We start from the raw sequence: 25477 nt of genomic DNA, 5'->3' as shown, positions 1-25477 counted from the left end.
GCCTCTACTCTGGTGACTGGCGGTGGGTCTCCACCAGAGGACAACCAACTCACTGAACATGAGTCTGTTGCTGGAACCTTCATCACAGAGGAACAGATCCAAGGCGTGAGAGACCTACCAGATTACGAAGCATTGTCCGGTGAGTACCCATGCATGTTTGTGTAATCCATGTGTATGTTGCTTGGGTGACGTGTTCTGATTGAGTTCCAGGTGAGGGTGTGTAGTCCTGAGTGGTAATGGTCACCCATGTGCTTCCTCCAAAACATTCACCGGCCTTGGATTTGGGTATGACAGTATTCCTTCTGACCACATTAGCCAATTAGCACCATATTACTGCAGTTGCCCTTGAACTGTCATCTTGCAGCAACATTGTTCAGAATTTTTCAGTGTTCATTCAGCCTGATTGTTTCAATTCTCCCATTTTTGCAACGCATTTTTCAGCCCTAATGCCACATATATGACATGCTTCTGTCATAGATTATACCCCGCATTGGCCCACATTTATTACTTTGTTATGGGAATGATTTGACCATTCAGGCTGATAGAGTAAGGGCCTGCTCACATTAATATTTGGGGCCTGTTTGAATGTGGAACATGATAGTTGTTTCCTGTCATGTTGAAGTGACCAACCGTTGATGTATCCATGTGCCTGCCATCAATGTATTATTGTACACTGGATGTGTTGCACTGTGTGGCAAATGTGTATTTTGTCACAATATTTTGCATTTTTCATCTCATCCTGTCCATCTCACATGGATGGGTGACAGTACTCATTCACTGACATATGGCTGTACTTGTCAAATGTACCATGGCTATGCCACATGCCATCTGTGTGCTGGCATGTGTCATGTATGTGTATTGGACATGCCACTCACAGGCTAATGTGTGATGCCAGTGCTACCCAGCATGCAGCAAATGTGTTGCTTTTCCATCTTGGTGTCTTCAGTGTCTGCTTTTTACCTCCCCTTCCAAATCATTGACAGTGCATGCATGCCAGGGTTATACTCATGTGGAACATGTGTAATACATGTACTGGATCTCTGGCTTGTCAGGCCTATGTGTGTGCTATGGTGCTCATGCCTGTTTCCATTTGTTGTATTTCATGTTTTTGCAGGTGATGATGCACTTGATGCTGTTGAGGTGGAGGAGGACTCTCAGCCACGACCGGGCACCAGTGGAGGACGTGGTGTGGTGGTGGGTGAAAACCCAATCCTCCTGCAGACCATACTGTCCACTGGTGTCTCTGGGTGCACCTCCCCAGACCTCTATGATTCAGGTGCTGAATCGGATGATGAGACTTATGTGCTGTCGCAGGTGAGTGTTTCTGGCAGGGATTCTGTTCTGTCCAACCCACCTGCAACAGGGGTAGACGCCTCTATGGGGATGTCAGTTTTGGTAACTCTGCCTTTGGCGGTTACGGATGCAGGGTCACACTCCACAACATCTGATCCTGTTCCTGGGCCAGCAGATCAGAGGTGGAATGTAGTCCTGCAGCCTCAGGCAGTGCCAGCACAGCAAGGTGAAGATCGCCTTGCCCCAAAAAGGTGTGGTGCCCGCCGACGCGGTGGCCGTACGCCACCAGGCAATACTTTATGGGAAAACTCCATGTACAGTATAGCAGCACAATAGGGAGCATCTGTTGAAATGATGGCTCAGGCAATGGAGAGGGTGGCCACTTCCATTCTCCCCCCTGAAAGGCAGATGGAGCAACAACAGCAGGCAACAGACTCCATTTGCCAATCACACAGGGAAGACATGTTGGCGTCCAACAGGGACCGACGGGCGGCACTGGAGACTCTGCGCGAAGCCATATCTGTAGAGTCCCAGGGCCACAGGGAAGCCCTGAGGTTAGAACTCCATTTCCTCAGGGAGAGTCTGGTTGAACTTGAGGCTTCCCGAAATTTTAGGGCAGAACAGCAGCTGGAGCAGCTCACACGTTAGCTCTCAGCTGAGCTGCAGGCAACCCGTGAGGAGATCCAGGCATCACGCGAGGACATGCGTGCAGAAATGCAGGCAACCCGTGAGGTGCTGCATGGGGATCTCCGTACTATCATCCTCCAGAACCAGACCTCCACACCTGCATGCTTGCTGCCATGGAGGACCATACCAGGGCTTTGCGTGGGCTGCCTCCCATAGCACCGCCACCTCCTGATGCAGCAGCAGAGGGTGAAGAGAGCGACAGCAGTTCTCCCACATTGGCATAGCCGTGCAGGCCATGAGCCCATGGAGGTATTTTTTTTTTGCAACATCCACGCAGGTGGGTGTTGGTGTGCACCCTGTCCTCGAACCTCCTGGGTGGCCTCCCTCCCCCCCTTGGCCCTCACATGGCCATTTTTGATTTTAGTATTTTTTTTTTACAGTGTGTTGCCTTGTGTGGCTCCCGTGGGCATCCACTGTGTTTTCCAGCTGGGCACATGCAGGCTTGTCCTGTGTTTGGGTTAGATGCTTGGGTTCCTGACACACATACCCCTCCTGCTTCCCCTTTCCATGGGCTTGCAAAGGGTGTGACCAAGTGGCAGTGACTTACACAGTGACATTGGGCTCCCATGAGCTGTGTGGCCAGTCTGTAGTCAAAACTGTGTGGACATCCCTAGTGAGGATTGTTGTTGTATTGAACACTGCATTGTGTATTGATATCTGCTTGTGCATCCATGTCTTCCTCCTTACTCACAGGTACCTTCTTCATGTCTTCACAAGGCCGTCTCCTTTGCAGATGCAGTTCATGTTGTATGCAGTACACTGACACATTTGCCTGACAGCAACACTCTGCAGTTGGAAGGGGTCAATGTGCTGGCTTATTCAGGTGGTAAGACTTGCACTACTTTGATTTTGTACTGTCATATTTTAGCATTGTTTCATCCTGTGTTGCTGTATTGTGTTGCTGGTAAGTATTTGGTCATGTGTGCTGTTTGTTATTGATCACTGGGAGCATTTTGTCTGTGGCCTGTTTTCATTTGGGACAGTGCACTCTGTGACACTTGTGTCATGTGTTGTGCATTCATTTGTTTGCTTTCACATTGCATGACATGCCATGGTGTGTGGGTAGCTGAGATAGGGAGGGGTTGGGTGACATGGCGCTATTTTCATGTTGTATTTTGCAAGGGGGTAGTCATTCATGCAGCATAAATGTGTGTCTTTTTGTGACACAGCATTGGTTGTCTTTCGGTAGGTAGGGATGCACACAATGTAACACTTCCCGGTGACCAATCTCAGGCTGGTATGGTTGTTACAGATGACTGTCCCTTATGTCATCATCATTGATTGTCATCTGGTATGTGCCAGGGCCGTGTGCACTCCACAGGGGTGTGAGTTTAGGTGAAGTAATTAGCTACCAGCTGCGTACGGGCTGCCTCACCATGTGCCCTTTCCTCTCCCATGCAGTACATTGAGCACCTTTTCCAAGGGGCTCAGTGCTTGGGAGCACAGGGTGTGTGATGTGAGGTCATCCTCCCACTCACTCACCAGGTTGAGTATTATGTGAGGTGGAAACCTGTACCTCCCATACACTTGGTCATCAGGCATCCCAAAAAGGCTGGTCCTGGGTGTGAAAATTCTGGGCCTGACTATCCTCCTCCTCCTGCGGTGTCGCACGACCACTGCTGCGAGCAACGGTATATATTCATCGTAGCGTCTGAGCTTGTTTGTTGTTTGTGCGCACTTTTATGCTGCACGGGGCCGCATACGCCTACTTCCTGCTGGCATACGTGTTTCCGGATTAGCATGTCTTTTTTGGCACACGCGTTTCCCCTGTTAGATTCCATGAATACGTGTTGTAGGCGCTCCGCGCATTTAACTCCTGTACTTCTCCCGTAACGCCCACATTTTCACGCGTTGTTCCCCATTCCACGTGTTATGCCCCGTGTTCCGCCCACTTTTGTTGTGTGCACCGTGCTATGTGCACTTTCGCTGTGCGTGTAGCGCACACCGTTTGATGACGTGTGCGCCCGCGTGCGCCACGCACTATTTTAGCGCACATCCCAGGATTTACATGCGCACGGACTTCCATGAATCGATGTGCGCGGCTTTTGCACGCTTGCGCTAGATTTTCGCGCTTGCGCTTTGATTCGCACGCTTGCGCAGAGATTTCGGCGCACATTAATTCCATGAATCGGCCTGCAAATGACTGCAGGTAGGTTATCAGAAAAAAAGAAAGAATTGCAAGTGGTGGGAGGTATAGCATAACAGAACCATTGAAATGCAGTGAAAAAACTTTAGTTAATGGACAGTCAAGGTTAATATGATCAGTGGAACAGAACCCATGACATTCAGTGAAAAAACTTTCATTGAAGAGACGTTAAGGTGAAACTATCTGATGCAATGAAAATCTTGACATTTGGTGAAAAATCTTTAGTTGAAGTGACATTGAGGTGCTGATTTGATGCCATGAAACCCATGCAATTTGTTAGGTGCTGAAGCTGTATGTAGGCGATATCATAGATAAGGAATACGTGGGAGGACACAGTCCATTCAAAATGTTTACTTTGACTGCATTTGGAACAGCTTTTAACATAGGGTTTTCCCATGGGAAGAAAATAAAGTTTTCAGCCCAAATATCTCAAAATTGTCCACTTTGATTTTCACACTTTTTGGCATGCACTTAGATTTCATCAGGAATTGGTGCATTGTAAAGAAAATTGAAAATCGACATGGCCAAATTTGAGTTATTAAATACTTAAATGTATCTATATATATTGTGCATGCCCAGAATAAGCTTACATTTTTCATAGGAACTGTGCAAAGCACATATGAGTTTCACAGTTCACAAACATGCTCGAACAACCCCAGGCTCCTACCACATATGCCATAACATGTGCTCCTAAAACAGGTGCTCCTATGACACCCTCTCACCACACACTCCTATGACATGCACTCCAACAACACATGGTTCTACACATGGTGCTACAACACACAATTACAACACACACTCCCACAACAAGTGCTCCCACAACACACGCTGCTACAAAATGCACTCCTAGAAACACGCTGCTACTGCACCTCGCTCTTAGGAGATATGCTCTATTTATATTTTGTGCACCCCAGAATGAATGATCATCTTTCATACCAACTCTGCCAAGAGCATATCACAAACTGCACAAACTGTACATTTCCCATGTAAACAATGCATGTTGGTATCACATTCCTGTACGAACCCTTTCCCACCTTGCTGTGACATAACAAAAATAAACGTGTTGGCTAAAGAGCAGGTGATATCTGATTTGGGGAATAGTCATACCCACTTTGGATTAGTCTTTAAAGGCAAGCAGATGGAATAAACCCTCAAGTGTTCCCATGGAAGACACAGTAAGCAGGCCCCTCCTGGTCTGCTTCCATGACATTGGAACTGCCTCTGGTTCCCTTGTGGACAGGGTTCATTCCCTTAGCACAGGAATCTTCCCATCTGTAACCATTAAGTTGATCTCTCTCATTAGGCCACCCCTTCAATAAGAACATGTACATTTCCTTTCTGCAGCTTTTTTCCAGAGTCAGAATAATATACCCATGTGCTTACACTTTTAAAGTGCAAAATATTCCCATGCGCATGTCATAATTGTGCCACACCATGTGTTTGGCACAACATTTCTATTGATCATAGTCAGACATTCCTATTGAATACAAATCCCAGAAATTCATTGGATAAATAGAATTTGTATATTAATTCACACAAAGGAGGAGACCCTACCTGTTATTAAAACTTGACATTTGTTTTACTTTTATAGTTTCCGTTAGCAGCCTGCCACATAAATGAGATATGAATTTCTAAAATACATCCACGCAGACGCACGCTTGCATATGCAACATTAACTTGTGAAATAGATATTTATACTTTTTTTATGATTACTCACGTAATGAATTATTAAAAATAATAATGAATGTGAGTTTTGTGTCAAATAAAAGAGGAGTCTACACATACCCACTCCCATATGTATAAGACATATGTTTCCAAAGTTATGAGCCACAACTGTTTCACATTAATAAGGTTATATATCAATCATGCCCAGTGACCACCAATACCTCATGCTTCAGCACATGACTCATGTAAATAAATCTATATCCCAGGTTCTGTGAATGATTGATGGAAGGTCTGCTTTATTATCTGGCATTAGTCAGATGGTGAGATATTTTTCCAGGCAGAGCTCAAAAGGTGATATGCTAAGTGGAAAAAGATGTTTGAAGTTGAGTTATAAAGAAGAACAGGTTTCTCCAGCAGATGTTAATCTCAACATACTCTGCAAATCTCCAGTATTCGGTATTAGAATGTATCTAGATGAGCTTCCTCTGGGGGTCAGGGGGAGGATTTCCAAGGATGGAGGGCTTGCTTGCTCTGTGTTAAAACCCAGGTCAACTTGAAGTCAGCATAATATAGAACTGACATGAATACATTCAAACTAGTACAGAACGATTGCTTTTGCCTTCATTTACATTGCAAAATATGAAATATTATGTAATAATCACCATGTTTTCATAAACTTTGCATGATAATCCATCAGTGGTTGGGAAAGAAATAAAACATTACATTAGAAGGACCCTGAATTAAATAATTATATATGTTTTCACTTGCTGCACAATAAAGATAATACATAAACACACCATTCAGAGCACTTGACATTCTACCTCTTCACTGTTGTCATTTTGAAAGATATTTCTGTAACGAAAGCTGTGTTCTCTGCTTAGAAAAACTATAGTTTTTGTACATTTAGGCCTTGTTATTTTCAGATGTATGTTTCCATAATTTGTAAGGAATGAGAGTTAAGTCTGACCTACTGTTCACTTAATGCCATTAAAATCCCAGCATTTTGGGTAAGTTCATATGGAAGTTGCTGGTATATGTGTGAAACTCCATGCAGGTTGTGGGGTGCTATTTCCTAATGGAGCAAAGAACTATTGGTATCCCATTCATGCACCTTTGTAGTAGCATGTGAGAGGTGTAAATCATGAATAAACTTATGCATTTTCTGGCACCTTTCTCAGTTAAACTTGAGGCAGTCTTCATTTGTCTTTGATTTTCCCCATACTGCAAGAAGCAGCACAGTCCACAGTTGTCAACCATCAGTTTGCTTTAAGGAAACAGTTGTGGGGTTCCATTTATGATGACAGATGGTCTGTTTGTGTTAAGTGTTGTGGTTTGGGGTAGTGATATGAAATGCATATTTGGTGGTGTGGTGATGATGTAACATGGTGATTTAGAGTTGTGGCATAGAGAGGTGTAGAGTGGGGATATGGTGGTTGAAGGTTTGAGGGTTGAGGTGTGACGGTGTAGAGGTGTGCAGGTGTGGATGTGGTAGGGTTTACTGGTAGGGTGGTAGTGCATAGTGAGGTGTTGAGAAGTTGTCTGGTGGTGTTGGTGGTGTAAAGCAGTGGGGTGGACTAATGGAGTGGATTGGGGTTGTAGGGTATTTTGTGGAGATTTGGGGCCTGACGGTATTTTATTACCGCCGAAAAATAACTTAGCAATAATCACTCTTTGTATTCAGATTTGGCCATGTGCAACAATAATACAATGGACATGCATTATTTCAGCACCCAGACCTGCATATTTGGTATACGTGGTTGGTGGTATTTTGGTGAGCATAATTCCCTTGTTTTATTTGTGGCCCCAATGTCCAGAATCCCTTATCTTTGCTTAGATTTTTCGTGTGATCACTAGAGAGACCTCAGACCTGCATTCTAGGAATACCACATTTTCCAGTGATAGTGTTGGTGTGCCACCATGGGCGAACTCACTGACTTATTTACGACAGAGAGCTATATGTGGTAGTCTTGTGGTAATTTCCACTACCTTATATACGGTAGGGAGCTATGTTCAGAGAGTCTCTCTTCCCGTTGGCTCATGTACCTCCAACAAGCTATGCTACAGTCACTCACAATTATTCATACTGATTCTGACATGCACACATCTGTCTTAAAATGACCATTGCACTGTTTAAAAATCTCCCCACATCATCAGCATTGTAATGGTAAACAATAAACATCACCCGTCTGTTTTCAAATATTTTTCTGTATTATAAAAGTTGTATTTAAACACGATCTCATTCTTTACAGAAATAAAATGGTACAGTCAAAGCATTGTCTGTGACACACTGCAAAGAGAGTGGCGGAGAACAGAACTCAAATTGCAACATTAGCACTTGATTAAGACACGCACAGGAATCCTACACTGACTGCATATTACCGTACACACTCAGCTCCCACACTTCTCATTACCTTATCTTTTTAGTTGTTCTCTTTGGCTGTTCTCTTTGTGAATGTGGCTCTCTTGGATTAACTCCAGCAAAAAGGAACGCTTGCCTTCTCAAACCGGGGTCATTGCCTGGAATTCTCAGCTTTTGCAGATAGGAATGCCTCAGCCAGTGGAAAGGTCCTTCTTTCAGCTCTCCCCAATCTCGACTGCAGCAGGACACAGGAATCTGCATTCAGTCAGGAGCCCCACAGCCAGGTCTTCTCCCCAATAGTGCAGAAAAATGTCTCCTCTCTTTTTCCCCGTTACTGCCCACTAAAACTTTCCTCTCAGCCCTCTGTATGACGTGTCCCAATGAAATCCATCATCTCTCATCCTCCTACTCTTCAACAATAGCTTCGCTTATACATTTGCAATTGTTGCAAATCTGACTTCCTTCTTCCTGCAGTTACTGTGCACAAAAACACGGAGAATCAGGCAGAGAAGAGAAGAAAAAAAAAATCTGCACACACATTTAAATGGTTTTCATGGTTTCTGCAGTGGAGAACACATTTTATTAGTGGGTTATGTTAAATAAGGTTTTATTAGTCAGGTTAATGGTTAATAGGTTAGCTGTTAATTTTCAAATGTGTCTCTCGCACCATAGGCATTTCAGGTGAAAAATAGTGTGCATTTTTAAATGAGCACATGTGCTTTTAACTGTAAAAATAGATTTGCATCTTATATGTTAAAATCGTTTTTGACTGAATACCCTGTCTTTCCTTGTTAATCTGCTAACCCATATAGCAATGCACCGCACCCTTGTGGTGGTGGTGCTGCAAAAAAAATGTGCTACTTGTGCAGTATTGCTGTACTCTGTGCTGTTTGCTACCTGTGTAGTAGTGCTGTACTCTGTGCTGTTTGCTACCTGTGCAGTAGTGCTGTACTCTGTACTGTTTTCTAAATATTCTTACATATACCCTCCTTTTGTTTTTAGAACTTGGCTATAATCCAAGCCAATTCCTAAAAACAACTTGTTTTTTTTTTTACAATATAGCAATCCAGCAAAATGAATATTCATGTGCATCAATGAAAAATTTGCAATCAACATTTCATCTGAGTCCATCAGTTCATAAAATGTTCCACATTTGCCTTCTCAGTTGAAGTGGCATTACCTTAAGTTTAGATTTTCCAAGTCAATTAAAAACAAAGAAATAAAACAACTAACTAAAACAAATAATTAATATAACAAATTAAAATAAATAATTAAAATAATAAATACGTGGAACTCCATATGTCAGTACTCTTGTCCGCTTCTGACACGTCCCGACCAGCGATGTTATTCAGTTCATTCAAGTACGCTTTCATCTTGGCAATCTTGAATCCACAGTAGGCATCTCTTTTGGCATCCCGGTTATTTTGTCTTCACCTCCACCTGGAGGCAGGCATCTTTGGTCTTCATCCAGGGGACTCCAGGACTCCATCGTCTCTCCCGTGGGCTCTGATCTCGGAACCTCCGACCAAATAATGTTAATTGTCTAAATCAAAATAGAAAATAAACAGATTAAGTACATAGCACAATACTAACTTCATCCTTTTGCCAAAAATAAAACATGCTTGGTAAAAATATTTCATTTTTTTTTTTTTTTTAAATTAAACACAAGTTAAAAGAAAACAATCACAAATATGTGCATTTATTTATTTATTTATTTATTGATGTTTATTTTATGCTATATTTTACATATACTACAGTGTTTATGTGCCATCATAACAATCAACTTTTTTTTAACTTCTTTGTCACTGCCTCCTGATTACACCCATTTATTTTCTGAAGGGACTCTATCTGTTTCTACATGCTCAAGCTGCCTGATCTCATGCCTGGGATGGCATGGTTTGATTTGATTTACATGGACAAACTGCTCTATTGCTGTTTCACCTTCATTTTTCAAAATTTTATACACTACAGGAGAGACCTTATCTATAATTCGAAATGGCCCCTGCCAGGCTGCTAGAAATTTAGAATGTTTCTGTTTACTTTTTCCAAAATGAAACTTGTACACCTGATCCCCTACACTGTATTCCTTTACTGATGTCTTTTTGTCATAATATGACTTAGCACTGTCAGCAGCTCTTTCCAGATTTCTCTGCACAAAAGCAAATGCATGTTGCAAATGCCTCCTCAGTTCATCAATATATTCATGAACTGTGGATGCACTCACTAGAGTTTGCTCATGTGTTCTGTATAGTAGGTGTTGTGGTAACACCATTTTCCTACCTGTTAATACCTCATGGGGGCTAACACCTGTTGCTTTGGCAGGAGTCGACCTGATTGCCATCAGAACCAATGGTAAACGTAAATCCCAGCTGGAACCTGCTTCTGCCACAAATTTCTTTAAAATATCCACAACAGACCTATTGCTTCTTTCAACTGTACCTGAAGACGCCGCCCGATATGCGATATGTAGCTTCCTTTTCACACCTAGTATTTGCCATACCTTACTCATTAGAGTACTTGTGAAATGACTTCCTCTGTCTGACTCAATTCTTTGTGGCAACCCAAACCTTGAGAACACATGGTTCACCAGCAATGTGGCTGCTGTTTGCGCACTACAATCTGGTGCAGGAATGCATTCAATCCACTTTGACATCAAACATACCACACTCAAAATATAACGGTGTCCCCTGCTCGACCTTTTTAAAGGACCTACATAGTCTATTTGCAAATCTGACCATGGGAGAGTTAGGCCTCTTTTCATCAATGGTGCTCTATGCATTGGTGAAGCAGGTTTAAATTGGGCGCATACTAGACATCCTCTGGTATATAATTCCACATCTTGGGACATATGTGGCCAGTAAGCATAATCTTTTAGTATTTCTAATGTTTTTTGTGAACCTCTATGGCCTGCAGTTATGGCATCATGTGCATGGTGTAGCATTAGTCCTCTGAATGAAAGGGGTACTACCCACTGTATTTGCCCTGTTATGGACTCTCTAATCATGAGCCCATCCTGTAATCTAATTCGTGTTTTGTTCTTTAATAACACCCTCAACTCTTCTTTTCCCATACAATCATTTTCTGTTAAAGGATTTTGTTCAGGATCTATCAAATGATTATAATAGATTCCCAAAATTTGATCATTCTTTTGTGCCTCAATCAAATCTTGGTCTGGCGTGTCATGACTCCACTGCACCACCGGTTGATCTACCTCCTTTGGTGCTTTAGAACGTGTGACTGCATCAATTTGTATTTCACCCATTAAATAATCAATAGGTAGCAATTCTCCCATCACAGCCCCAATCTTAGCCATATGGTCTGCCTTATCATTTCCCTCCTTATCCTCTCCTGGTGTTTTTAAATGCCCACGAATTTTTCTCCAGTATATTGTTAAATTATTTTCTGACACCAATTTGTCTATGGCTTGTATCATTTTTCCATGTTTAAGTGGTTTTTTGTTGTATGTAACCATGCCTCTTGCTTTCCAACCAGGCAAATACTCCACAAAGCTATTCCGTGCATAGTCAGAATCAGTCACCAGGACAATTTCACTGAACTTTTTATCAACTGCAGTAGCAATTGCTTTATAGATGGCTGCCAATTCCGCCACCTGACTGCTCCTATCCCCAATCCTCATCCCTATACTAGGAACGCCTTCACATTTCAACCAGACATTTCCTATTCCTGCCACCAACTGTTTATTACTGTCATTTTCAATGTGAAAAGCACAACCATCCACATATACAGTTGGCAAATCCTTGCATGTTTTTTCATCAAAAGCTTTGTGTGATGATTGTTCAAATTCCTGCAAACTAGTTTCCACTTCCATTTCATTTGGTATTTGTTCAGCTGCACAGTCATGTAAGTCAGCTAACCCTTGAGCAATTGGGCTCTTTTTATTTTGTCCATATCTCACTTCTACGGGAAAACCTTGTAATGCCAGCGTCCATGAAGTGATTCTGGATTGCGCTAGATTGCCTGATCTAATTCTTTTACTCTCTAAAAATTGCAAAGGTTGATGATTTGTTTCAATAATCACCTTTTCTCCCTGAACAATGGGGCGGAAATGTTGTAGCGCCCACACAGTGGTTAATAGGGCCTTTTCACATTCATTAAATTTCATTTCAACTTGGGAAAATGCCTTACTTGCATATGCAATGGTTTTGTGATTCAAATCGTGTTTTTGTGATAACACTGCTGACATACAATGTTCAGAAAAACCTATTTCTATAAAGAAATCCCTGTCCTGTATGGGGTATGCTAAACATGGTGCCTTTACAAGACATTCCTTCAATCTAGCCACTGCATCAGACTGCTCTCTTTCCCATCTCCAGGGAGTATTTAGTTTAAGCAGTTTAGTCAATGGTTGAGTGATTTCTGCATAATTCTCAATGAACTTTCTGTTATAGCCTGTCATCCCTAATAAACTTTTTACTCCTTTCACATTTTTAGGATCTTTTAATCTTTGTATGGCCTCTATTTTCTTCCTTTGTGGATTTAGCCCATGTTCAGTCACTTCATGCCCTAGAAAGTTCACTTTTTTCTTGCACCATTGTGCTTTTTGCAAAGATACTTTGGCGCCTGCTTTCTGCAATTAGCCAAGTACATGTTTTATTTCATCAAAATGGCTTTTTAGGCTTTCATTTTTTATCAGGACATCATCCACATAAACTATTGTTCCTCTTTCCGCTGCATCCGGCATGGCCTTTCTCAAGAATATGCCAAATTCACTCCCACTATTGATGTACCCGAACGGAGCTCTAAGCCAGGCATATTGAGTCCTGTCAAATGTAAAGGAAAATAAGTGTTGTATCTCCTCTGCCAATGGCACACACCAATATCCAGATGTGAGATCTAACGTGGTAAATACATTTGAACCATGTATCTGAGCTAGGCCCTGATCAATGAATGGTAGTGGCCATCTAGATACTGGTACTCTTTTATTTAACTCTCTTAAGTTTGCACACAGCCGCCATTGACCATTTGGCTTTAACACACCTAAAATAGGCGTATTGGATGTGCTATGAATGGGCCTGATTATTCCCCGTGATTCCAAATTTTTAATAATCTCTGCCAATGATTCTAAACATGCCAGCGGTAGTCTATACTGGCGTACAAACACTGGATTTCTGCTACAACCTTCTGGTAGTGTTGCCACATGTAAATCAGTTAAACCACAATCATAAGCATCTTTTGCAAATACATCCTTAAACTCCATAAATATTTCCCTCAGATTGCGTCGATCCTCATCGCTGCCACATGCATCCGCTAAGGAGATCTGCTCTTCTACCATTCTGGAAAATTCTGGAAACTCTTCTGGTAAAGGAATCTCAGCGCTTTCCTCTAACTGTGTGGCTGTGTCTTTTTGTAGAGCTGCCACTTTTAAATATTTTGGCATATCAGCTTCCACTTCAATGGGCTGATTTCCTGTTTCATTTTCATTTAAATTAAATATTATGCAATCCTCCTGATGGCAGCACACTGTCTCATTTGAATCATAAGGATACACAGAATGAATTTTAAATGTTCCTTTGGGCTGAGAGTCCAGGTGTTCTGGCAACTCGCCCTTGGCATCTACATATTTTTCAGGAATATTCCCAATCACCATGTTATTTAAATCTGCCGTATAATGTGATTTTTGTATGGCCATTCCTAATGGGGAGTTTTCCTCTAAATGAATATCCTGATAACCTTTATTATTTACCATGATTTTTACAGATCCTTCACCAATGTCTACCAATGGAATGTATTCATAATCCAGGCCTTGCTGTTTTATGGATTCATTCAGGCATACAAATGCATCAGAGCCTTTCATCTGCTGCCCATTTTTGCATTTCAGTGTTATTGCAAACTGTTTTGTAAATGCAGGAATAATAGTATCTTTCCTTATTTGTAATTCGATGGCATAAGGAACCAGTTGTGCACAATGATAAGCCCTTCTTTTGTCTTCAAATTCAGGTGCCGGCCCACCTAGGCGTGACCATATTTTTTGATTAAGGAAATCTAACACCATACACATTCTGTGCATGATGTCATTGCCCATGTAAAATTCATTTTGTGCTCCATTCACTATCCATACATTATGGTAAATTGTTTTCTGCCCAATGCTAATTTTAAGCATGCATCTGCCTGCAATTCGGTTTTCAAAGTCTGGACTGTCCAACCCAGAAACATATTGGTTTTTAATCCTAAATTTCGGGATTTCTTCCCTCTCCATAATTTTTTGCAACAATTTCTCATTAATGAAACTCCTTTCATGTTCAAGCGCTAAAGTGGCTTTTATTGTTTTAAGATAATCATTTATACCAACGTGAACCCATGGTTGCTCATCTTCCATGTGTATTTCTGCCAGAGTGGTAATGTGTTTTTCTGAATCTGTTTTAGGAATAATATTCTGTTTGCATGTTTTCTCTTTTAAATAGAAACGTAATGTGTGCTCATCTATGGCAGTCTGCCAATCTTTCCTTGGGTCCAAGTATATTTGTACAGGTAGTTTTTCATTGTCGCTCTGATCTTTGTCTTGACACATTAATATAACAGTGACACTAGGTATGCAGCTATTCTGGAGATATACCTCCACAGCATCATTTGTTTTGGCAACGGTGTGACATTCTTTTATATTGCTGTTTTGTGATTTTAGTTTCTTAGGCCTCAATGGTTTTTTGGTTAAGGACCACAGCACTCCATTCACCCCATCTATGAGAGGAGACAATCTTTTCAGGCAATCTGTCCCCATCAGAAATGGAATTTCACAAATAGATGTGATCAATACCTCTTGTTTCATTCTGTGCTTTCCTATTTTTATGTCAACCTCAGTTACACCTATGATGGGCACCTCCTCCCCATTAAAGTTATGCACTGGGCCTTGATTTTCCTTCACTGTGATCTGACTCTGTGGAGGCCTCCCTTCATTGATACTCTTTACCAGCTCCTTGGACATAATTGTGGCCTGTGCACCAGTGTCAATCATAGCAAAGGTGTGGCATTTTTCTTCTACAGTGATGGGTGCATAATATCTGTCCTCAACTTCCTCTAATACACATAAGAAATGTGAATTCTTACTGATTTCAGGGCTCACCTTTCTCAGGTCTTTTTCACTTTTGGCTAAGCACATTGGTAAATGAAAAGACATTTTTCCCTCCTTTTTACCCATTTCTGTGCGAGATATTTTATTCATTTCTCCATGTTCAGAGGTTTTTTGGAGTGTGGCCACTGTTCGCCCATCCATCTGGGTAACATCAGAGACCAAATTACAACCTTCCAACTGAACATGTGTAACAACATCATTCAGCAATTTGTCATTTTTTAATTCTGTGCATTTGTGATCATTTAGTGTAATACCAGCCCTTTCAGCCTCTTCAAAAATATGTGGCTCAAAGAATTTTTCAGGTGATTGACTTGTACCCTCCTTGTGAGTATTTCCTTTTTCTGTCCGTGTTTGGTCATTGTTTTGCTTGCCCAGGGAAGGAGCTATGGCATCCCCACTTACTCCCTGTTCACTGGTATTCCCCATGCATGAGTCATTTTTCTTAAATCTGTTCCTTTGTTCTTTTGGAATTCCTAATGTTTCTTTTTCATTTGTGCAAATCTTTACTGTTTTATTTAGCTCTAAGTTAAACCGTACCTCTTTTTTAGAAGTATTTGCACTTTCTGTCACAATTTCATTTACTGGTACTTTCATTTTTAATCCATTAGGCATCTCAGAGTCGTTATGCAAAATTATATCAGAGCAATCTGTCATTTTGGCACTGCAGTTATCATGAGTACTTAGTCACTTTTCGGAAGCCCCCCGGTCATTGCTATGGCCATCAGCCCCCTCTTTGGAAGGTTGTTTTTGCGCTGTATAGAGCTTTCCTATTTGCTCAGCTAACATTTTCACTTGGGCCTCAAGGCACTGGAACCTTTCCATCTCCCTAGGATCCTCTTTCTGTGGCCTAGGTCGATATTGGTTGTTTTCCCCCTGATTGGATCTATTCTGATACCCCTCAGGTGATTGATACCGGTTGGTATGGTTTCTGAACTCTTGATTCATTTGTGGAGGGGAGCGGGTTGCACCCATCCTTTGATTATAGTCCCTTGGTGGGGAATCATTGTACTGGCGTGGACTGTAGTTCACGTTTTGCCTCATGTCCTGTCTCTCAGATTGTGGGTACTGGCCCCTATGTTGATTTCCATTATCAGTAAATCGATCCACATATCGGGGCCTATCCTGATTACCATATATCATGGTGTTGGGATCAAACCTACTCTGTGTCCCCAATGACTGGTAGGGACCATCATTTCTTTGATCTTGATTTTGTCTATGGTTATTGTTCATACCTGCCATATCAGACCGGTATCTTACCCGGGGTCTATCCCCTAAGTACCTAGGGCTGATGTAGCTCTCTCTATTACTAGGATCATGTGTTTGGAATATTGGTACAGGAAATGGCGATCTTTGTTGATTACCCCTTTGTTCAGGTGTCACATTATTTTTACCTTGACTTTGAGCAGACTCAAGGGACATTTTGGCTGACCTGATTTCCATTACTGTGGCTGAGGGTTCTTTAAATTTATGCCTGGTATCTTTCATTTTATCACTTTCTCTACCCTGACAATAGAGTACCTCATATAGCTTTGTGCTTTGATGTACAATCCATTCAAGGGACTTGTCACGGTCAAATTCACGGACCAATTGGGATATGATGTCTTTCTGTAGCCCATAGAAGTATGCAGTTTTAAACTCATTGGAATTTGAGTCAAAAGATACATCAAAGCGAGAGAATGCTCTTTTTAAGTCTTGTAAAAATTGGCGAGGGGATGTATTAGGTCCAGCAGTAATTGTGTACGCGACTTTCTTTGCCTCCTGCAATGACTGAAAAGGAGAAAAATGACGCCTAATTTCTTTTTCAAACTCCAGCCATGTCATATTCTGCTGTTCATTTAATCCCCTTATGATGCTGGCCGTCGGGGCATCTAAAGTTAAATGAAAATATTGTCTGTACTGTTCCTTAGGTATCTGGAGTGCTTTAAAAATGTCATGCACCGCTTCTAAGTGATCCTCAATGCAGCATTCACCTCCCTTTTTAAATGGTTTGATCAGGGCTTTAATGGATTTCATTATTTTTATGGGGCTACTTGTTGCAATACATGGAATTGCACTATTTTGTGAGTCAATCCTGTTTTCAGGTGTATGAGATTGGTGACTGAACCCAATGGGAGTATCAAATCCCCCAAGGGCGCTGCAACCAAGTTCAGTCACCGGCCCAGTCACTGGGGCACTAGCTCTTTGGGCAGAGCTAGAATTCACCTCCACTCCATTGAATGTGGTACCCTGCCGCCTCTCTTGGGACCTGGGAATGCACATTTGCTGTTCTAAGTCCTTACACTTTTTAAGGAGTCTGGTTGCTTCATTCTGCAAATAATTATTTTCATCGCTCATTTTATTAATCGCCTCCTGCATGTCGCACATTTGCATTTGGCATTCATTGAACTCTTTATTTCTTTTGTCTCTTTCTTGAATCATTTTAATCATTTCTTGTTCTGCACTCTGGAGATCACCTTCTTTTTCACAATGTTCTTTTTGTAAAATCTGCATTTCTGAAACAACCTCATCTTTATCCTGCCTAATGTGATCCACTAAGGCTTTTAAGTGTGCCAATTCTTGCTCACTATCTTCAAATTGTTTCTTGCTTTTGGATAACTGAGTATCAAAGTCTCTGCATTTTAATTGCATGTCTTTTTGGCATACATCCAATTCTGCTCTCAACATTTCCTGATTTTTACTTGCCCCCTCTAATTCAGTCTTTAACCTGTTAATTAGCTGAGTATCATTCTCTTGCATTCGCAGGGACTTGTTTAAAATAAACCATATTTTGCAGCATAGCCGTATTAAACAGTCTTTCTCTGCATTTTTATCGGCTGCATTCAATAATCTTGTAAGGCAGACCTGAATTATGCTGCCTTCTGCAAAAATGTTGTCTAGTTTTTCTTTCTGCACCTCACCCTGAATGCGGTTACTCCATTCTAACGTGCTATTCGAAGACCACTTCCCATGTGCAAATAACTTTGCCTCTAAATATTGCACTAGATCTGAGAATGTGGTTTCCCTTTGTGACATTCTGAAATTCGTTTTAGTGGCACACTGCTATTATAAAATGGGTTCCCTTTAATGTGCAAATGGCAGTGTGAGACACACTTGCCACGACCAGTAGGTACTCTATGATCACTTTCCCGGCCTGCAACGCACCATAAATATGTAGGGTATTTTGTGGAGATTTGGGGCCTGACGGTATTTTATTACCGCCGAAAAATAACTTAGCAATAATCACTCTTTGTATTCAGATTTGGCCATGTGCAACAATAATACAATGGACATGCATTATTTCAGCACCCAGACCTGCATATTTGGTATACGTGGTTGGTGGTATTTTGGTGAGCATAATTCCCTTGTTTTATTTGTGGCCCCAATGTCCAGAATCCCTTATCTTTGCTTAGATTTTTCGTGTGATCACTAGAGAGACCTCAGACCTGCATTCTAGGAATACCACATTTTCCAGTGATAGTGTTGGTGTGCCACCATGGGCGAACTCACTGACTTATTTACGACAGAGAGCTATATGTGGTAGTCTTGTGGTAATTTCCACTACCTTATATACGGTAGGGAGCTATGTTCAGAGAGTCTCTCTTCCCGTTGGCTCATGTACCTCCAACAAGCTATGCTACAGTCACTCACAATTATTCATACTGATTCTGACATGCACACATCTGTCTTAAAATGACCATTGCACTGTTTAAAAATCTCCCCACATCATCAGCATTGTAATGGTAAACAATAAACATCACCCGTCTGTTTTCAAATATTTTTCTGTATTATAAAAGTTGTATTTAAACACGATCTCATTCTTTACAGAAATAAAATGGTACAGTCAAAGCATTGTCTGTGACACACTGCAAAGAGAGTGGCGGAGAACAGAACTCAAATTGCAACATTAGCACTTGATTAAGACACGCACAGGAATCCTACACTGACTGCATATTACCGTACACACTCAGCTCCCACACTTCTCATTACCTTATCTTTTTAGTTGTTCTCTTTGGCTGTTCTCTTTGTGAATGTGGCTCTCTTGGATTAACTCCAGCAAAAAGGAACGCTTGCCTTCTCAAACCGGGGTCATTGCCTGGAATTCTCAGCTTTTGCAGATAGGAATGCCTCAGCCAGTGGAAAGGTCCTTCTTTCAGCTCTCCCCAATCTCGACTGCAGCAGGACACAGGAATCTGCATTCAGTCAGGAGCCCCACAGCCAGGTCTTCTCCCCAATAGTGCAGAAAAATGTCTCCTCTCTTTTTCCCCGTTACTGCCCACTAAAACTTTCCTCTCAGCCCTCTGTATGACGTGTCCCAATGAAATCCATCATCTCTCATCCTCCTACTCTTCAACAATAGCTTCGCTTATACATTTGCAATTGTTGCAAATCTGACTTCCTTCTTCCTGCAGTTACTGTGCACAAAAACACGGAGAATCAGGCAGAGAAGAGAAGAAAAAAAAATCTGCACACACATTTAAATGGTTTTCAGAGTATGCCTAATTCTGCAGTGGAGAACACATTTTATTAGTGGGTTATGTTAAATAAGGTTTTATTAGTCAGGTTAATGGTTAATAGGTTAGCTGTTAATTTTCAAATGTGTCTCTCGCACCATAGGCATTTCAGGTGAAAAATAGTGTGCATTTTTAAATGAGCACGTGTGCTTTTAACTGTAAAAATAGATTTGCATCTTATATGTTAAAATCGTTTTTGACTGAATACCCTGTCTTTCCTTGTTAATCTGCTAACCCATATAGCAATGCACCGCACCCTTGTGGTGGTGGTGCTGCAAAAAAAATGTGCTACTTGTGCAGTATTGCTGTACTCTGTGCTGTTTGCTACCTGTGTAGTAGTGCTGTACTCTGTGCTGTTTGCTACCTGTGCAGTAGTGCTGTACTCTGTACTGTTTGCTAAATATTCTTACAGGGTGAAAGAGTAGATGATGTAACATGGGGCTGTAGAGGTGTGGGTCATGTGGAGTGATGGGGTCGAGAGTAGTGTTATAGCATGATGGCATAGAGTGGTGGTGTAGCATGGTGGAGTGGTGGTTGGGGTGTACAGGTGTAAGGGAGTGGGAGTTTGGTGGTGTGGAGTCGTGCCGCTTGAGCTAATTATGTCAATTTAAGAGGTTGGCAAACACAGTAGGTAAAATATGCATTTATAATGTTTAATAGAGTACGGTATAAAGCACAGCCATCAGTGATTGGGAACCAAGATTCTATTTACATGTTAAATCGTGGGTGCACCAAAAATTGGCACGTGAAATTGTGCAAACATCTTCAAAGAGGCTGCAGGAGGAAACATCTCCATATTATTTGGGCACCCTCAGCCCACAGCATCCCAAACAAAAAATCAAAGAAACAAAATGTTCCCAAATGCAGCCCAAACACTACCTCACATTTCAATAAAGGGACAGCATTAGACTACTCAGAAGTGTAAAGTGCTATGCAAGTGGTAACAGAATTGCCGGTTCTCAAATTGAACCCAAATTTCAAAGAAAAGAAATTTGAAAAGCAGATAAAAAAACAGCATAAAGAAGCATTTAAAAAATAAATTATATGAATTAAAATGTATGACTGCCTATGTAGATGGTGCTTACGACAGCCAACTGATTCTCCATGTGGGTAGCCTGGAAGAATCAGACTTGCAGAGATGTAAACGTTACATGGTACAGTTAAAAAATTGGATGAACTCCAACTTCCTGCAGTTATACACCCAGAAAACAGACATATGTATCTGCTCTAATAAAGTAGGATCTGCTCCCTTGGTTGACTCAATGTCATCTGATGTCCTCCTATTCTTCCTAATTATAAACTCCCGAAGTAGGGCAGACAGGCCTTCTCAGTTGATAAATTGCGGAAAAACCTGCCCCACCTTATCAGTTTTTGGAAGGTCATTTCGCCTCTAGGAAAAACATTTAAAATGCTGCATTTCACCAGATATTCGATACATGTTGTCTCTGTATTTAGTTTCATGCTTTATGTCTCTTAACATTCTGCACCTTGATGCCCCATCAGTGGCGAGATGCCGTTGAGCATTAAAAATAGTACATACATACATAAAACAGTGTTGAATGGCAAATCTCTGTTACTGTGCACTTTTATGGATGAATTATTTTGAATTGGCAATGGCTGTTGCACAGGCTGCAGCATATCCCCTTGGTCATCAAGCCATCAGGGTAAATACTCCCCAAGAGTACAAAAGCTTGAACTCTATATTGCCTACATATGTGTCAGGGATAACAAAATCAACAAGTTAAAGCTTGCAAGATAAAATATGCTGAGCACAGAGCAAACAATTTGCCATTATTCAACCCAATCCAAATTTCAAAATAAATAAGAAAAAGTGTTGCAAACAGTATTTCATATTTTCATAAATTTTGTAGTATTTCAAAAGTATTACTGTTTGTGGAGGGGAACTAAAAAGTTGCACATTCTTGACTGCTAGAAAGTCCAAACCTGTCCAGCATCAGACAGAACAGCACACATTCTTTTCATTTCAACATATTAGTTAAATTCCTGCACGTCTATACAGGAGGTATTTTGTGTTCCATTTGTAATGGGCAAGAAAAAGCAATACAATAAAAACAAGAACATTTGAAAAATGCGTTGGAGGAGTTGGAATGCAACCCCAACTTCAACAATTGCTCCTTATTCGGAAATAAGCATCCACATAACTTTACAACCTACCCTCAACTATGAAGCCTGTAGAAGAGTAGATAAAGCACTTGACTGCGAAAACTACACCAAAGAGAGTGAATGGACAGGTAATATTCGTTTCTCTGTGGGCCTACTGGAAATGGGTAAAAAAGAAATAAATCAACAAGCAGTCACTCGCAGAAACAAAAGGGCCTAATTCATAGTAGCATTTTGTAATGGCAAAACCCCATTGGAAAACGCTATGTGAATCAGGGCCAAGTCTTGTATGGGGCAAAGGGTCATTGTGATTCCATCAATATTATAATGTCAAGTTCTACAGTGAATTGATTAAAAAAACTGAAGAAATTGCAGTTTGGCCTTAAAGCAGATTCAAGAGAATTTTCAGTTAAAGTTAAGAAGCTGAGTGTAACACATGCATTCTTTGTATATCGAATTGATTTGTTTTCTAAAAATAAAATCCCTTTAATACACATCAATATTTTAAAACAAAAATGTTAAAAAGGTAGCTATATTTTTCAAAATGGTAATTTTTTTTTGGAGTGAGAAAAGCATTTTTATGAAATTACAGTGGCTGGCATTTTACTAGTGATTTTAATTTAGAATTAAAGTATGTCAAAATCACATTTGGACAAGGTACATTTGTCGAGCCATACTGCTAAAATGTTTGTTGTTTGTGTTTTTTTGGCTGGCTTTAGTTCAACCGGAAGTGCCACACTTCAGACACTGGCGTGTTCCAACCACCTTTGGTTTTTTTAACACATTTTATCACAAATTCATAAACAATCATCATTTAAATATTAATACAATTCATTATTGAGTGACAATATCATTAAAGCAAATTTAAAGTATTTTCCTCTAAGAGCTATGGTTTATGCAATTACATACCCTCATTTGTAGTTTTATCTATTAGCCCACACATTTGCAGTACCTGGATCACATTTAGCATTAGTGATGTCTCATGGCCTGCGATTACTCTATCCGAAAACATTTCTGATAGTAGGCCATCTTCTCTATCTACAAACCTTTGGAGATATTTCACTCTTATGTCCCAGGTTCCCCTACAGCCCATTAAAAGATGTCTAATGGTCTGTCTCCTTGGGTCTTTACATGTAAGACAACGTTTTTGTGTCTCTCCACCATGGCCCCATTTAGTTAGCACTTCTCCTGAGTGGATTAGACTTAACAGAAATTTAAGGAAGGTCTGTCTCACTGTCCAATCAGGAAATTATCTGAGATATTTTGGAAGAAAGCCAAGATTTTAATCAAAAATTGAATGAGGGAAGAAGAGGGGGAGAGGCCTGTGTAAGACAAACTCAGTAAAGTATTAATAGAAATGGAAGGGAGGATGCACACCGCAAATTATGGTGTAGAGGAATTAAGGTAGCTGGTAATGGCCAAAAGAGCGGAGCTACAGGCGCTGGTATGGGAGAAACCCTATAGAAACTGAGATACTGTTAGGGAGAATTCTTCAGAATGTCTAATTTCTCGTACCTGTTGAGTCCCTCAGCAGCTTTGCTGGATTTCTAGGGTTTAATATTTTTACCTGGTAAGAGTATGAACCTTTTTTTTCCCACTCTTACATGGGTTTTTGTTATGTGTTGTACCTTTCTGCTCATGGGGTATGGAGTCTCACCCACTTCATAGGCATCATCGTTTTACTATGTGTCACACAGCACCTTCAGTACAGTGACACAGGGTTGTCTTTTCAGACTTCCCACTTTAAACTCCATTTCTAGGGGACTGACTACTGTCTCCCAGAACATGTAAAGGTGCTATTGACTTTACTAGTCTTTTTAAATGTACAGACCCAGTACAACCTATCTTCCAATAGAGTACTTGAGGGGTTAATAGTTATCCCCTTTTATCTGATTCTCATGGGACATTTTTATGTTCCCCTTTCTCTAAGATTTGGCAGGTGGCAGTGGTATCTACCATTTTTATTCTACTGCGAGCTATGAAAATAGCCTCGGTAACATTAGAGGCTATGGTGGTAGCCTCAAATTCTAACCTGCTGGACCCCTTTTATTTTTATTTGGTTCCGGCAGGGTTTATTCATTATTTCTTTTTGTAAAGGTCTTTCTCGTTTTACTCTGCACGGCAAACCTGATTTAGTTCCTTTGTTCGCCGTCCTTTGGCGGGCTTCTGCACAGAAGCCCTCCTTGGGCGCCTGAGTATCTGGGTGGTCAGGATGTGAGGGAGGGGTATGAGGCCCCCTGCACAGGGTCTCCTTTTAGACCCAAGTCAAACTCTAGTTTGATTGGCTAGGTGGCTGTCCTGCCAGGACATCCACTCTGCTGTGTGATTGACAGCCAGGCTGTGTGAATGGGGGAAAACTGCTTAAAAGCAGGTCTCTGGGACTTGGAAGGCAGAGTTGCCACTGGATCGAGAGAACAGAAGAGAATCTGAAGGAAGACGACTGCTGCAACTACTCTGGACATCCCAGTGAAGCCCTGCTGCAGTACCGAATCACCCGAAACTTCGACGACAGAGAAGATCTGCAAGTAATCTTCTTCCCTTGAGCTTGGTGGAACCAACCAGCTCGCCAAACGTCAAATGCCGGCCTCCCTCTCCTGGTCAAATTTGCTGTGCCTCGCTGCAGTGAACCGGATAGCCAGGAGGAACGGAACCTGTTTGGGTTTTAAGGAGCACACCTTTTATTTGATGCTTTGCTCTGCTACTAGCTTCTTCTTTGGGCAGTGCAGGACCCTCCAGTCTTCCTCCTTCTTGTCACCTCAACAGTCGCTGCAGGAACTGCCAGGAACAACTGCCTCAGCTACAGCATTCTGCTTCATTTAAGGTACTGTGCAAATCCGGTTGTTCGTTCCTACTGACTGCAGTGAAAGTGTTTGAAATCTTTCGCCTCTCTGAAGGCTTGTCCTTCTCTTCTCCTTTGAATATCTTTTCCTCTGACCAACTTTGTTTTGAACTCTTGGCAAAGACTTAACCGCAAACTACTCTGAACTGTGTGATCCTCTGCAAAGACTCTGAACCATTAACATTGGCTCAGGTCTATTGACTTGAATCCTAGTTGTAGTAAGTAAGCCTTTTCTAGATTGCCCTGCCTATTACTTGTTGGTGTTTTTGATTTGGAGTAACATGGTCTTTCCCTCCCTTTTTAAATTGCTGGAGTGCCATTTTGCTCACACTTCATTTTGAGCTTAACTTGTCCCGAATTGATTGGGTGTGGTGTAGTATATTAAGATTGTGATTTTCTGCTGCTTTATGATAGGGATGTGTTTTATAACTGATGGTGTAAATAAATGTATATTCTTTTACTCAGAAACCTTGAATCAGTGTTTATTTGAAGCATAGTAATTGTTGTCCTTTGTGTAACCTCTTGTACTGCTCATTTTACCCTTGAGATAGTCTGGCTTCTCAGCCATCGCTACCACTTTACTGTGTAGTACGGGCTTGTACCAAAGGTGAAATTGTACTTACACTTGTAGTCTTAATTGTGTGTGGTGTTCCCAAAGGGTATTGCATATGATTCTGCCTAACAGATACCTGAAGCAAAAGTATTATGAGAAGGGTGACAAGACTGATACACTTCTTGCAGCCAGACTCAGAGCCCAGAGAGCGGAACAGTGGGTAACTAATCTGGGAGA

The sequence above is a fragment of the Ambystoma mexicanum genome, chromosome 13 (genome assembly GCF_040938575.1).
Source record: "Ambystoma mexicanum isolate Mex_15411 chromosome 13, UKY_AmexF1_1, whole genome shotgun sequence".
Lineage (NCBI taxonomy): Eukaryota > Metazoa > Chordata > Amphibia > Caudata > Ambystomatidae > Ambystoma > Ambystoma mexicanum.
Note: the sequence above shows the minus strand (reverse complement) of the source record.